The following is a 13,940-nucleotide window of genomic DNA, read 5'->3' as shown; positions in this document are numbered from 1 at the left end:
TCAGCGGCTGAGGATGAACGACTGGTCTTAAAGAAAAAAACTTAGAATAATAACTTCAGGGGAAAATGAATTGCAAGAGAAAACGTCACCAAGAAGGAGCGAAAAGTAGCTGGATCACTTCAAATGCTGTCTGTCTGTGCAGCTCCGGTAACTTGAAGACGCGCGCGCTTCAGGACCGAAAGAGGACGACTGATGGGCAGCCGCAAGGTAGGAACGAGTCTCACGCGACCACGCAACACAATACACACACTTTTGCTCTCTCGATGAGTTCTCGTAAAACGCCTCGCACAAACACACGCACGCACAAAAAAAAAAGGAAGATGCAAGATTAAACTGAAGAGATCGCAGCTCCGAAGAGAAATGTTCCGGTCCTCCCGTAAGCCGGCAGGTATAGAAGAACGCAAGTGCAGCCGGAAAGACGCACTCAACACGCACTCGTCCCACAAGAGGGTGGTACTAGTGGCAACCGTGGGGGGTGCGATGCTTCTTGACGAGAAAACGTCATCGCCGCCGCTTCAACCAACAAACGAGCGAGCAAAGCAAGCAGGTCTCCACAGGGTAGGCCAGCCGCTTAGTTGAGTAGCTGGGATGAGAGTAGACCTCTTGAAGCGGGCGCGCGCGCCGACGTCGACGAGTACGTGTAGTGTAAGTAGCCCGGCGAGCGTGCTGTGCCGACGACCGTCGGCCTCTCGAGCTCGTTGTAAATCCGCACACTGAGGACAAAAACTGACAAGCACACCGCCACCACCCGAGCCTTGCCTCTCTCTCTCTCTCTCTCTCTCTCTCAGCCTCGCGTACTGCCGGCCCACTCGTTCACACCCTCTCACTCGCAGGGCCCTCCACCACCACTAGCAGCGGGAGCAGAGTGTACCCCTTGTCAGCCGCCGAGCGCGCTTTGGTGTTCGAGTGCGGGGCGCGCGAAAGTAGGGAGTCGAGAGATGGTGGGGAGGAAACACGTAAGAGGGGGAAAAGAAAGAAATCGCGGGGAAAAAAAGAGAGAGTTGGCGGGGGGGGGGGGGGGGGTCTCCAAAAGATGGGGAGGAAAGCGCACGAGAGGGGCTGGACGACGGACCGGGCCGAGGATCCTCCCGCTGACAGTCGCGAAGCGCCAACGAGGGGCGCTTCTGCTAATACCACTTGGCCCCCCGCCACCGGAGGGGGGGGGACACACGTACTCTCTAGAGGAGAGCAGAGACCCACCCATGTTCCCGACTTCCACCCCTCCAACCTTCCGCACCCTCTCCTTTCGCTCGCGTTGGTCGTCGTTTCGTTCCCCTCTCTCCATTTTAGAGAGACGGGAAAGAAGGGACAGAAAGACTCCACTACAAGAAGGAGAGGTTTCAGCGCTCTCTTCTTTTTTGTGAGATCTGTTTGACTCCCCACTTCTTTTTCTCGAACTCTCGTGTCGGGGTCGTCAATAACATCCCAACGTATACCACTAGCAGCAGCAGCGGCGAACAGTGGGGTAAAAGGCGGCGTGCGTATGCATGGTGTGGCCGTGGCCATGCACGTTCCAGCGGGTTTAGTTTCGGAGGATGGGGGGCCAGGATAGGGGGGGTGTGGTCCTCAATTGGCGCCCGGCTCCGGTCCGGAGGAGCGCCATTGGCCCATCGATCCCGAACTACTCGGCCAATGGGGGAGCCGCGCGCTCTGTTCTCACCCCCCCCCCTTCCCCCTCAACATTGGCGTCTCCGCCGCCACCCCTTGACTTGAGTGAGAAGGGGCTCTAGAAAAAGACGAGGGTTTTGTCAAATCTTATGTCGTCGTCGACGAAGAGCGCTTGCGAGAGAAAAAGGGAAGGAGCCCGCTACCATCGGGCGCTTTCTTGCATTCTGTTTGGCAGTGACGCTCTTCGCATGCACTGCGTACGAACTCCCCGGACCCCTCAATGCGCAAGTCACCCCCTCCCCCCCCTTCCATCCACTCCGTCCCATTCTCTGTACCTCTGCCTTGGTTGCTGTACGCTGGTTTCAAGCTCTCTTGCTTCTCACAATATGGCATAGTGACTTTCTTTCGTTTTCCTCGTGTTTCCAGCCAAGCTCACCCACTACCGCATTCTGAGCTACTTGCGTACGATCTCCCTTTACACAACTGAGGCACAGAATCTACTCTACAAGAACGTAATTGGACCATCCTGTTGCATGAATTCGCCTTAACGGAAATATATACAATTAGTATAAAGATCTGCAAAAGCTAACTGACATATACTTTCTAGGGACATCGACAGGTATTAGAAATACAAAGAAATTAGGGCCATAAACTATCTAAACCGTCCGACTTCTCGCTGATCAGACAGTTAATCAGACCGCAACTTGAACACACATGCGCTGTATGAGACCCTCACCAATGCAACCTCAATAAAACTCTAGAATATGCACAGAACCCTGCATCCCGATTCATTTTCTCGGATTACTCATATCACTCAATAGTGTCAACGAACTAAGATCTCGTGGTGCTAACCTTGAAAGTCTTTCATCGCCCCGCAGCATAGCGCGTCTGTGCCCATATATCTTCAAGTCTTATCACGCGCCACCCTGTACTCCTGTCATCATGCCAGTTCATCGTCATTCACATCGCAACAATCACGAAAAAGCTGTATACCCGCCATCTGCTCGAACCACCGCGCAACTTTCTTCATTTTTTGGCAAGGCATCAAAACATTCGAATGGCCTTGCCGCTGACGTTGTGCTCCACTCCAGTAGCACCGACTTCAAGGCAATGATCGAGAAAAAGTATAACATGTAACACACATGTAATAGCCATCCCTTCATGTGACATCCCTTCACTGGGGCCTTTAAGGTATTATAAATAAATAAATAAATAAATAAATAAATAAATAAATAAATAAATAAATAAATAATGTCCATATTCTGTTTATAGCCCACAGACTGTCCACAGGCATTGTGTTAACTTGTAGTCTCGAGCATTTTGGTGAATATTTTTTGGAGTGATGTTCAGAGGTAACATGTAAAGAATAGTAAGAAAAATATCCTGAGAAAGGACCTCTACCACGTGTAAGATTAGGAAAGTAGATTAGGGCTTAAGTTTCCATAGGTAGTCTAGCTTAAGGTTATTCTGATCATGCCCGTACTGACTGGTCAAAGCCTTCCCGAAACAACCTACCGATGCCGCATCAAATCAACCGGGGTTTTCGTCAGGGAAACAGTGCAGCTCAACGACAAACTCTCCATCAAAGGAGCCGACTGTCGCGCGGCCCCTTGCTACTGGGGCCGGCAGGCAGGCTATCAATTCATGGCCGCTTTTCAGAGAAGACGTGCTTCACTGGCAAGTTGCTGCTCTTTATGCCATCGCCCGTATGCACATTCTGTCGGTATAGCGCGTCCCATATAGGGAGAGCCGGGCGTTGTGTATATCAAGCGCAGCAAAAGCGCCGCAAACGCAGGAAAAGCAGCCGCCGCATCGTACATGGAGAGCCGAGTGAGACAGGCCGGACGGTCGCGCAAGGAGCGCACCCCAAGTCGAGTCGGGCGCACGCCTCCTGCGCTCCGCAACGACAGCGCGCTAAAAGAGAGAGGGGGCGTACTCCTCGAGCCACGTTTTCCTCTCGACTCTGTGCCCTTTCTCTCCTTCTACGCGCTCGACTGCTTTCTCTCCTCCTCGGCTCCTTCGATTCTCTGCCGCTTTCTCTCGCCCGTCGTAACCATTTCCCTCGCCTCTTCTCTATCCTGACTCTATGCTCCTCTCCTCTTCCCGACGCTCCGCGTTCAAACTTCGCATTTTCTCTTCCTCGCGTCCCGCTTAAAGTATCCCTCGCCTCCCGAGGCCCCTGCGCAAGGGGGAAAAAAACACATACCGAAAAAGAGGAGAGGATTCCACTCCGTAGCACCAGATGGCGGCGGTGGGTTTTCCCAAATGTGGGAGTGAGTATTTGCACAGCGCTCGGACTGAAATAATAAAAGGCCGCGCCGGTGCCCTCCGAGCTTTGAATGCCTGGGGGGAGGAGGGGGAGTAGGGGGGTAGATAAAGTAAAGAGTCAAAAAAACAGAGCAGAGAAAGAAAGAGATCGCGGGCTCGAGCTTCAACCACACCACCACTGACTGCCAACACTATTTGGCGCGGCTCCTGCCGGAACAAAAGTAGTATACTGGCTTTGGGCGGGAGCAAAAAGCAGGGAAGAAAGAGGAGACAGGGGAAGGGCGTGACAAAAACGGAGAGAATGGAAGAAAGGCGTTCGCCAGAGGAGGAAAGAAGAGAGAATAGAAAGAGGAAATCTCCTCGTCGGTCACTGTTTGAAAAGCAACTATATGTTCCTCTTCCCTTCGCAGCCTGCCCTCCCCCCTTCTCCCCCCCCCTCCAACCACTGCCACCATCCAATTCTCCCATCAGCGCCCTTTGCCTTCTTTCTAAATCATGGACGCGTTCGCGGGCATTGGCGTTGACGTCGAGACCCGGCTATACTACTGCTGGCAGCGTTCTCCGCGCTCTTGCCGGTCGACGTTGAAGCGGGCGGCGGCGGACGGCCCGACAATGGATGAGGCCGTTTCCGACAATTTGCCATTGTCGCGGAGCGCCTCGGTCGCCGAATCCAGGTGGTACAAGATCGCCGGGCGCGTCACGCATTGTGCGTGCTGCATGGATTGCCCCGTGTGTGTGGTGCTTGCGCACACTTCCATCGGGTCTTCCATCGTCGCCCTGCATTTCTTCAGCGTCTCTCCCTCTCCTCCGAGGAAAATGGGAGGAGAGCCATCCTTGCATTGCCGGTATCGTTTTAAACACCCGCCGACACTATGGGCCTATTGCCCTCCTGTATACTGTTCGCCGCTTTGCGCCTTAGAAATGTAGGGACTGACTGGCTTCTTACTCTATCTCTCTCTCTCTCTCTTTCTTTTCTCTCTATCTCTCTCCCTCATTTCCTTTGGACATAGTCTTGCGTTTAGCGCATACGGCTTCGAGAACGATGCAGTGGTGGCTCATAACCACCCTCAATCTTGCCTTTCTGTTTTTTTTATTTTATTGCGCGCGAGTTCTGAAAAGACAAGCGGCAGATTTTGACAAAACGTGGAGGGGCGTCAGAAGTCAAGCGCTCTCAGCTGCGGCCCTTCTCTCGTTGTTGCTGCGGGCGCGGAGACGAGCCCTCCCCCCCCCCCCCCCCTTGAAAAAAAAAAAAAAAAAAAAAAACCTCGCCTTCGATTCCTCCACGTTCGAGGAGGACGTGCATGTATACACTTCAGAGAGAGTGCGCGATTCCTTTGCGCGGCGCTGAGATGAGGTTGATGGAGATTTAGGATGCAGCGGGGAGAAAGAGGGCGTGAACGTGAAGACCGCCAGCCGATGAGCGAGTTTAGCTCGAGGCAGGCCGAAGAAAAAAAAAAACTACAACAGAAACGTGTGTCGTTCGTCATCGAAGTTGACACTCCCTTACGAAGGCACCCTCTCGCCCTCCTTCCTGCTTGAAGTTCTCAGGAGAGGGACAGCCCGCCACCTCGTCGCAAAGACGAGAGGAAACAGCGCTAATCCCCACTCCTGACTCGAGCATCGGAGCTATAGCTCGCACTCCTGGATGGAGGATGACTGGATGGATGGAGGTTCGAGGAACGGTCGGCGCACCTCTTTAATATGCCCCCGCGAGCGAGGTGTTGGTGCTGGGGGTGGAGAAGGGGGGGGGGGGGGGGGAAGGCACATCGGCAGGAGGGGTTTTCGCCCGCTCCTTTTAGTATTATTATTGTCATCTTTTGAATCCCTCTCCTAAGGCTGTATGCTATATAGCTAGGAAGAGAAGAATGCTCTTGAAAGCGGCAACGTTTATCATTACCTCCTCCACATACATTCATTTGCCTTTTTTTTTTTCGTTGAACTCCTGTCAGCTGTCTATTGAATGCAGTTCGTTCGCACCTTTTAGACCTCCTTTCCCACTGTTTAGTTGCGAGCCAACTCGGTGAACGTTGGGACATCGCAAGCGGGAGTGAAGAAGGGCCGAACGTCCTGAATGCGTGGAGCCGGAGACGCATAGATTGTATTGGCAATGTCCGGGACCATTTGCGATCGCGTATATATAATGGCTATCGCAGAAGACCCGTCGTGTCTCCGCTAAGAAAGTGCGGGGAATCTCTCTCGACTGCACACTCGATGAGAGGACCGCTTAGATGAGATTACATAAATGTGCGGCCAAAATCCTTCACCCGCGGGTTTCGCTTCATTGGGCTTAATCCGCATAGCGTTTCCTTTGTGATTTGCTTTCTTCGGGAAGGAGCTGTCCCTTGACAGGGCTGGAGGCGCTGGATACTTATGGGTATAAGCTGGCGGATTAAGCGAAGAAATGGCGCGGTGCACCCCCCACGGCAGCTGCTAGGACTTGAGCAGCGCTCAACGACCGCTTTGAAGCTTGGAGAGACGTGTTATACATTTCGGCACTCGAGAAGTTTGAAGTGGTGATCTGTTAAGAGCCGTAATCAATGTTCGTGGACCTTATGGAACCCCTCTTCCCCTCAGACATTTTGTTATTGTCCGAAGCATCTCAATGCAGTGAAACTTCAGTGTTAAAATGCACTGGACCACCTTTCACCTGGAAGTCAAGAATCAAAGATAAAGGTATGCATTAAAAAAAGAAAAGAAAGCTCTCGAGTTTTCGTCTTCACCTGAGTTCCTTGTGTAGAGGTCCTATCATTCGGTGGCTATTAATCGACATCCGCTCGAGTTCTTCTTTATTCTAATATCTCATAGTCATCTGTGAGTTATGACATAATGTACACGCTGTGGTCAAAGAGCAGAAAACGTTGACTAAGGTCAACTTAAGCACAAAAGCATGAATACTGATTTTGGTTTGTTGTTTGGTGTGCCACATTTATCACTAGTAGCTGCGTAGTACATAACGTACCGCGCATAATTTATTGCTGTATAGAGCTCACGCAGACCGTATGTGTTGCTATTTAAACACGTACACTTATCAACATATGTTAAAACTAAACAAAACAAAACACAACGCAGGTCTCCAAAGTGCCAAAGGAAACGCAAAGGCTTGCTGTTGTTAACAGCTCCGGATTAATTTTGACAATCCGGAGATACGGCGTGTTTCATAATCATAACTGGTTTTGGCGTGTAAAGCCCCGGAAAGAAGAATGTTGTTCACAGCTCGTCCTGTAGCGTCCTGAGAGCGTCCTGTAGCACGCGTTTATGACCAGGAAAGTGCGATAAACGCCTCAAACCAGGGTTTGCAACTTATCAAGACTGTCAATTAGTAAATTAAGCGTGTTTTTAGGCACTTTAACGACAACTTTACCTTTTTGGAAACTATAGCGACTTTTTAGTGACTTTTTTTCTAGTGGTGTCAGCGTTTTCTACAGTATTGCCAGAGTATTGCCACAGTGCCTTAGACTATGAATTCTGGGGTTTTACGTGCCAAAACCATGATTTTATTATGAGGCACGCCGTATAGTGGGGACTCCGTAATAATTTTGACCACCAGCGGTTCTCTCACGTGCTTTCTTAGACTTTCGAAGAAGGCAAGTGTAAAACGCAGCGAAATCGCGAAAGTTTCAGTGAGCACACCTCTGGTGGCTACCTTTGTTTATGCAAGTCCCGTATTTGCCGTACATGTGCACGAGCCTTGGCTGCGCCCTCTTTGAAACTGCCGAAATACATGCCGTAAGCCCTCCTTGTCGCGATACGGGGCGATGAACTAATTGGACAGCCATCTAGATGGCATCAAAGTTAGCTGATTTACTAGGTGAAGCAAAACTGCGAAATCTGCTGTTGTTGTCCGGTGAGAAGGAGCGGCAATATGGTGCTAGCTACAAGAAGCCATCTACAGCGTCCAAAAAGTAGGGCGGCAAATTGATCCGCCAGGTTTTCTTGTTTAAGCTTGTGTATAAGGTATTGTGTTACTTATGTGTTCGGACGGCTGACTCGCCGCCACAGGAAGTGAAGTTGCTGACTACTAGCGAGTATGACAGTATGACGGACGACTTGACTGCACCATGGTTTCAGAGGCAGTATGCGCATACGTACGTAGTGCCAATTCTAATCAATTTCATCCACAAGAAACGTTTACTTCCACTTTACCATGCAGCCGCGAATGCGCGAAAGCGAGCTTTCTGGCGATTTTTTTCTCTTTCCCCCGCACGGCTGGCGCCGCCACTGCCGCGGATGCGCGGAGGCGAGCGCCACCTGGTGGTGTTGCAAGGAAGCCAGCCGCGCGCGCGGCGCGTGTTCTCCGCTGGGATTGATTGGCCTATTCGGCAAAGAACAGCCAGGCCGCAGCGCCCACGGTCACGAAACCGGGCCAGGTTCGCAATGAAAAGCTTCGCTCTTAAAGCTAAAAAGTCTGAGCAACTTATAATCATTACCATCATTGCATAGCTACTCTGCGTGGCCGGTGATCTAAATTACTGTGTAATAAAATAGCCTGGTTCACTACACTAATACCACCCCTGCGCCATGTCGTCAGATCCGGTCACTTGCACCAATTATTGCGCGAGTGTTATCAGAATGCGTGTGTTCTTTCAGTAGCAGCAACGACGGGGTAACCTTAAAGAGAACGCATTGTTCATGTACGCAAATAGTTTTAATTTAATTTGTAAAGAAAGCAATCGGAATGCAGGGCGAATCAGAATCAGAGCTATAGAAACTGCGGAATCACAGCTTGTCTAATCAAAACACGTAAAATGTCGCCGTTTCACCCGAGAGGCAAAGCATCAATTGCGATAGCGAATTAGTAGAGAGCTATACGGAGTAAGAATATTAGCTTTATCAGCTGCATAAACTTGAACATGCAGCCGCACCAAAAACGCGCAGAACTCTTGTCGATGCCGTCGGCGTTTCGCTCGCGTTCGCACCGAACGCGCGCGGCGTCGGTGACTGCTGCCGGTGTCTCTGGGGCCGGCTCGGAGGTTTTCGACGAAAAACGTCGCCTCCCCTTCCTCCCTCCCATCCCCCCGCCGCCTTTCGCGCGACGGAAGATATCGCGTTCGCTCTCTCTCTCTCTCTCTCTCTCTCTATATATATATATATATATATATATATATGGTGATTGTAAAGGAGGATAGGGACGCTTAATTCTGCAGCCCTTCAGGGAGCACGGCGCAGAACGGGCGTTTGCTCTCCGCCGTGCGTTCGCTCCCCGTGAAAGCGCGCGTCCCTCGCGCGTTTTCATTCGCACGTACAGCATACGGCGCGCGGCGACGATTTCATCGCCGTTCGATGTCACACGGAACCTCACGGTGATGGCGACGACGATGGCAGAAATGCGCTTTGAGTGTCCATATAATTGCTATCGCAATAAAACGAAATGACTTCGATGTAAAACCCCTTATGCAGAAATTATTCATTCTTGAGTGAATTATGCAAGAACGATGCGTCGACGATGGTTTTCAATCCAAGCGAATAGCTAAACGCTTCTGGAAAGCTATTCGCTTTAATTCAGGAACGATGCGCTTGAAGGCGCATCGTTCCCTGAGCGCAAAGTGCCTTGAGCGGCCAGTCGCGCGGCAATTTTCCGTGTATTCAAGGACATCTTTCACACTCGAAAAAAAAAAAACTTTTATGTAGCACGCACTGAGCAACAGAAAGCTGTATCGGGAGTTTCTCATGTTGCTCCACAATTTTCTCATTTGACACTTTTAATCTAATTATAATAATTGAGAAGCTGTATAATTAATTAGGACTGAATATCTAATTAGGCGGAATGTAAAAAATAATCTGAGTATCTCCAAGAGACGGCAAACAACATTACGTTGGTTCTGTCCAGCTACGCAGCATTTGCATATTTTTCATGTTTGGCCCAAGTTGAAACGCCCTGTATAATAACAACACCAATTTTGCTCCACATTACAAGTGATGGGCCTTTATTCGAGCTTCCGTTCTTGTTCGCTATATTGAAGTAGTTATCCTTTATATAAACTGATTCTGACGCTTACTACTATCGTTCGCTTTTACGCGCCGTTCTGTTATGCGCCGTTGACAAAACCGCTAATTTTAAGGCGTTCGGCTAAGTTGGCTTCTTCCGAGGGTTTCCCTTAATGCGGGGAAACCAAGCTTGAAGAACAAGCTTGCTACGAACACGCACGCTCTTGCTTGGACAGCTTTTTAGGAGCGTCGACATAACCACACACAGGCTATACATGTAGTATCTCCTCTAAAAGCAAGCGATGGACTAGCGAAAACAGGGTCTTTGAATAAACTGTCTTCTAGTTTTCTGATGGGTCTTGAACGATGCAGTATGATTTTGTTTTCTCCGGTAATGGTGATTGTACGTCGGTAATAATGACCCGGGAACGGTCAGGGTTGATCTGATAAAAATGCCAAGTACCTGTTGTACCATGGTGGGCTAGCTGTCGTCAATACTTCGCTGTTTTGTCGAAACCGCTTCTATTTTTGTAGAGCTATACAATACAGAGAATGCCGTACAATACAATGCAATACAATACAATAATGACTGCGCAACGAGCGATGGAAAGAGAAATGCTAGGCGTAACGTTGACGGACAGGAAGAGGGCGGTGTGACTCTTACATTTATTTATTCAAGAGTCACGGGGACACCGATGGACGAATTGCGCGTTACCTTGATAACGGCCTGCAGTATAAGTCCCTAGCCTACAACAGAACGCTTCGTCAATGAGCCTGCGCAATCCTATTGTATGTTGCAAATCCTACAGGACACAGAAGGGCTCGCCCCGAAAGTGGCTCGCATGTGATAGATAACGTAACTGCTAATCAAACATTCTCCCCGCCTCGCGCTCACAGCGCCCACCGAGCCGAGAGCCCCACGCTCGTTCGAGTGAAACAGTATAGCAGCCGCGTTTATCTCGGCCATCATGCATATCCGAAGTGCCGATGCAAGCAGCCACCTCCCCAACGAACGACCGCAGACACAATGGCGAGGAGAACGGCCTGTTTGCTATGCTAAACAGGGCGCGTGCCACTCGTGTTTGGATCACGCAATTGGCGCGCGGCACTATCCGCCGGCGTTCGACACCGTCGTTCGGGATGTTCGTTCCATTCGATAAAAGTTGCGCTCCAAGCCACAACTCTCGCGTGCGCACGAGAGGACGACCACTTGTTTCGAGCACCGCTGCTCGAGCCGCGCGTACTCTCTCTGTTTTGAATGGGCCACTCAAACGTGGATCCGCGACATGCGGCTTGGGTCGAATCAGTGACGTATATACTAGTGAAAGCGCTGCCAAGTTACGAACGGTAGCTTACAGATAACGTTAGTGGGGACAAAATCTTGTTTGTCTTCACGTCTGTGCGACGCTTACGCGGCTGCATTGCGGCGTTCGTCGACTGTCTATTTATTTCAAAACGAACTCCCCCCTCCTTCCCCCCTCGCCCATCCTATGGTCATTCGTGAACGATTACTATCTTACGATCTATTGATGCTACCCTTTTTTTACTCCGCACTGCCTCATCTGCTACTCATTCTCTTTACTTATGACGCATCACTTATGCATACACATGTCCCTACCGCTTCACAAGCCATCGCAGCGGAGGGCGACGAGGACACTGATGAAGTTTTTAAGGACAACACACTTGGACAAGCTGCTGTACCCTGAACTGATATTTAGAGTGCTGCAAATGCTACTGTGCTGCGCGGCGACAGTATGCGGTGACAGCGACCAAGTGTGATAGTGTATCTGTGCTCCCTTTCTTTTTTTTTTCTCTCTCTCTACTTTTTTGTCACATTACCTCCCTCCCCCCTCTCTCCCCTGCATAGGGTAGCAAACCGGATCTTTCCCTCTGGTTAACCTGCCTGCCTTTCCCCTTTGTTCTTTTTCTTGCTCTCTCTCTCTCTCTCCTTACCTCTTAAAGCAAAAGCGGTCCACCAGGCGATGTTGCTGAATCCAATATTCCCCCCCATGTCGAAACGTAGGTGCAGCGACTTCCCTCGATCGACCGCTGATATCTGATCACTTCAGGCCTCTATCTTCCTGCGATAATATATATTGTTTCACTTTCTACCGCAGTGCCTATTACAATGCACCGATGCTAATAGTTCATCAGTAACATAAAGAGCACCGCTTCTGCACTTTGACGCCCGGAGCTCGTGATTAGAGGCCCCGCTTGCTTTGCCGTGCTTGGGTTCTCGGCCACATTATGGAAGCCTAGCGAGGACGCATCCCAATGCATTGACGTCGGGATTAAGCCATCCACGCCTTTGGTTGTACTGCCGACGAGATAGGCCCTACCGGCAGTTGCGTGTCACGAACGAAGATCGGTGACTCTCCTGCGCGGTGCTTAAACATTTTTTTTAAAAATTGTGAAAATAGATAAAATAATTGCATAGGACTGCAACTGTCCTCAAGCTCCCGCCTGTTGCACACAATGCCGCACACATACGTGCTCATCTGAAGTTTAATGAAGAGAAAGAATATGTAGTAGATATATGCAAAATACTAGACCACAATAGAAGTAATAACACCTGCTTATGTCGCAGAGGCTAGGGGACTATTTAATGCCACCTTGATTCAAAGGAGATGCCAGTGGAAATCATCGTCACCAACTCGCCCGGCCGGACGGAAAGACACAGCAAACTCAATGCCAAGCTTTCAAAATGCTGAAGTATAATGAAACGGGTTAAGAGGAAAGTTTACCTCGGGAGATTCAATCTAAGTACGTGAGAACAAAGAAATCGTGTTTCTCTCCATTCAGTGTATCGATTGAGATGTAGTTTGTTAAACCTAAAAAAATGCACTGACGGCGTCAAGCAGATTTCTTGCATTTTTTTTGTCATCTTTAGGCTGTCAATTGGTTCAGCAGAATTGTTTAAGATCGCAAAATTAAAATAAATTAAATAAAAAGAACCGAAACATCAAGCTCACAACTTTGAAACGTCATTACAGAGCGATGACCCATTTCTACAAACTACAATTATTGAGGCATCTAAAGCTGGAAAAAATTGAGATATTATGCCCCGCTCTTAGAATCTATAACAGGATAATTTGTGAACAGGGCTTGAGGGAAGCCCTCATAAACATTGTAACAATCTCACGCGAACTGCGAACTCTTATATCATCATTATCCGCTACTGATCCACTAACACGTGCAGATTACAGAACTGCAGTATCTGTTTTGGTGCAGGGTTAAAGTTTCGTAAACATTGTGCTTCGACTTTTATTTTAAACTTACGAAACGTTGTCAATACTCGCAAAACATTACAGGTCTATAATCAAAATTCCGCTCCCAACAGTCGCTAAAAATGGGCTGTCCCCCTTAAATTCCACAAATTTTCTTCAAATCAGCTGAGTCCATGTCTGATGCGAGCGTTTATATATGAGCGCCTATGAAATCAACTATATATATGGCCATATAAACTTGGCTTGCTATGGTCATCATTAACAAAACCAAACCCCTCCCCTCAATTTCCTTTCTTCTCTCTTTCATGTATATATATATATATATATATATATATATATATATATATAATATGAATAGAGACAAATATGAGTTAGCCGGGAGGTAAAGATTCCTTCGAAAAATGAACGGCGGTCGGTCTCCACACACCATTTTATCTACAAACGTTGGTGTATATCTCTTGCCTTTGTCCTACGACCTGCGATGCACGCCGGAACAAAGTGACAAGGAGAGATAATTCTTGGCAGCGCGGGCCTAATACTCTCACTATCTCCTCCGAGCTTTACATCTCCTTTTGTTTTGCTCAATTCCTACTCTATACCTGAGATAACTAAGTTCGTTCTTTGAAGGTTTGTCGATGGCCTAACGTAAATACCCACTGACGACAGATTGTGCCGACGGCAGTCTTCTAGAAGGAATTCGCGATAAAAATGCGCTGATTAGGCAAATAGCAGATTATCTCAGTTACGCGAAGCAAAGGCTGTGCCCCACAGGCAACGCGTAATTCTCGGAAGACGTCGCAGCACAACGACTTTACTTAACTAAGCACGCGATTGCTTAATTGTTTTCGCCAGACAGACGTAATTCGATATCGTTACGAGAAGCGTCCGCCCTGAAGTAGACATATGCATGGT

The sequence above is a fragment of the Dermacentor silvarum genome, chromosome 7 (genome assembly GCF_013339745.2).
Source record: "Dermacentor silvarum isolate Dsil-2018 chromosome 7, BIME_Dsil_1.4, whole genome shotgun sequence".
NCBI classification, from domain to species: Eukaryota; Metazoa; Arthropoda; class Arachnida; order Ixodida; family Ixodidae; genus Dermacentor; species Dermacentor silvarum.
The sequence above is the reverse complement of the archived record's forward strand: the minus strand, read 5'-3'. Positions refer to the sequence as shown.